At 39.0% G+C, this 2,595-nt stretch overlaps 1 long non-coding RNA gene across 1 annotated transcript; it reads left to right on the top strand.

Annotated features, from left to right (window-relative positions):
* The first annotated feature begins 81 nt into the window (after window positions 1-81).
* LOC107580224 (uncharacterized) lies at window positions 82-1,994 on the top strand. The gene is made up of 2 exons (XR_001608608.1): window positions 82-369; window positions 444-1,994. It is a non-coding gene; the product is annotated as an uncharacterized lncRNA (long non-coding RNA).
* The last annotated feature ends 601 nt before the right edge of the window (window positions 1,995-2,595 follow it).

Raw genomic sequence — 2,595 nt, 5'->3', positions numbered from 1 at the left:
AAACTGAAGCAAAGTCCAAACTGAATGAGACTGTCACAGTCTGTCTGTCTGTCCGTCTACACAAATATTTGTCTTGGTTTTAGAGAAGAGAATGAAGTAATCAGCAGCATTCAGTAATATCCAGTCAGTGTGTTTGACTCGTTTAGTTCAGAGTCACAAGCGCACTCTCTGTGTTTATTAATGGTGTTGAACATCTGTTGTTCTCGCTCAGGTCCGAGTCACATGTCTCTGTATCTGAGTCCTCACGCTGGAGCGTCTCTGAGCGGCTGGTCGTTCGGCGGCGGGATGCTGCGCCGCAGCGGAGAGAGTTTCATATTTTACTCTCATGGTCTCGACGCTCCGGCCTGGACCTTCTGGATTGAGATCTTGGTGAGTTTGAGCTCCACAACCACATATTTAACCTGAGGAGCATCACAGCGTTTATTGTGTTTTCTGGTCTTCAGATGCTCAGGTCCTCAGACGTGTCTCCTGAGGAGGGCTTGATCTCTCTGGCCATATCCGCTCATTATTTATCTGGTTCAGACGGACGCTCAGAGCCACTCGAGTCCTTCCTGAAGAGATTCCCGGCCTGGGTGTTCTCATCCTCCTGGATCAGCACTTCCCACGTGTACAGATACTGAGGGACACACACACAGATTTCCTTTTTTTATGGGGACATTCCACAGGTGTAAGGGTTTTTCTACTGTACAAAGTGCGTTTTCTATCCCTTACTCTAACCCTACACCTAAACCTACCCCTTACAGAAAACTTTCTGATTTTTTAAAGATTTTCAAAGCACTTCATTCTATGTGATTCATAAGCTTGTTTCCTCATGGCGACCAAAAATGTCCCAACAAGGTTAAAATTTACTGGTATCACTATATTTGTGAGGACATTTGGTCCTCATAATGTGGTGACTACCAGGTACACACACACACACACACACACCACACCACTCACTGCAGACCCATAAACACCATATGAGCTCCTTCATTCACATCAAACAGCTCACAGTGTTGTGTTTTATTTCTCTGGGTCATACTTCAACACAAAATCAAAAAAAAAAAAAAAAAGTACAATTACAAATAAAAATTAAGTCTACTTCAGGACAGGTAAGATTTTTACTTTGTTACATGTTTTTATTATGATAATTGATCATGATTTACCCTAAATCCTCATGTGATACAATATTATATATCAATTTTATATCAATATATTATTTTGGTGAGATAATTTTTCTTTAGTTTATCTTTAGGTTGTTGTTGTATTTCTCAATTTACATATCCTTAATTTACCAGGAATAATCCCACTGAGATATAAATCTACACAAAACATGCAAGATTTCTTAGTATATTTAAAGACATACCATAACCTAGGAGCAGAAAAGGAAAAGGCAGTTTTGCCAAACTCAAAATATGCTCTAGGCACAATTAAAAATAATTTAGAAGAAGATCTGGTCCTATAATTACAAGTATGAAATGATTTCTGATTCTTAATATTGAAATTCCATGATTTAATAAATATTTATAAAAAAGTCACATACTTGTTTAACTGTCATGAAAATAATGCCAAACATTAGAAAGGTTTTGATCTTGCTGTGAAATGTGACTGTCACATGATCTTGACCATAACTCAGTCGGTCTGAAGTGGTTTCAGCTGCTCTTTGTATGAGCAATTTCAATGAATCTCATGTTATTCATATTTATTCCATATATTCATTGTAATGTATCTTTCATATTATGAACAGCTATAAGAGTGGTTATGTGTGAGACCTGCTTCAGCCTGAATATGAGACGATATCATGATGACCTGCTTGTTCTCGTTTGCTTAGGAGAAACAGGGTATCATGAGATGTTCGGGAAGACACTACGTGACGAGTGAAACATAGCTATTGAAAACAATAGGTTAAAGGGTATAAAAGCAGAGAAGTATGCTCACAGATTTTTGTCACACGTGGTGGAGCTCACTGCTGTCTATCTGACCTTCTTGCAAGAATAAAATTTCAAAATCTGTCACTGTCCGTGTTCTTGATTTAAGAGAAAAACATCTACACCATCTTGTAGTTCACGTTTCTCCCGCCGGACACTATTTTATATGCCCGGCCTAACTCGAGACAGCTCTGAACTTGGCAGAGAACTTCCCTCCATATTCCTGTGCCGTGTCCATTAAAGGGCTAGTTCACCCCAAAATTAAAATTCAGTCATTAAGTACGCATCCTCATGTCGTTCTAAACCTGTAAGACCTCCCGTTCATCTTCGTAACACAAATTAAGATATTTTCGATTAAATCCGATAGCTCTCTAACCCTCCATAGACAGCAAGGATCCTTACACGAGCAAGGCTCAGAAACGTAGCAAGGACATCGTTAAAATAATCCATGTGACATCAAGGGTTCAACCATAATTTTACAAAGCTACGAGAATAATTTTTGTGTGCAAAGAAAACAACATAACGACATTTTATTTAACAATTTGTCTCCTCCGCGTCACCCTGGTGCCATTTTGGAGAGTATCACATACTTAAACAACGTATGCTGTTCTGTATCAGCACAAAGTCCCTTTAAAGGGCACCTATTATGCCCCTTTTTACTAGATGTAATATTGGTCTTGGGTGCCCC

This window comes from Sinocyclocheilus grahami, unplaced genomic scaffold (assembly GCF_001515645.1).
Source record: "Sinocyclocheilus grahami isolate Dianchi unplaced genomic scaffold, SAMN03320097.WGS_v1.1 scaffold27490.1, whole genome shotgun sequence".
Lineage (NCBI taxonomy): Eukaryota > Metazoa > Chordata > Actinopteri > Cypriniformes > Cyprinidae > Sinocyclocheilus > Sinocyclocheilus grahami.
This window is presented reverse-complemented; position numbering and strand designations above follow the sequence as displayed.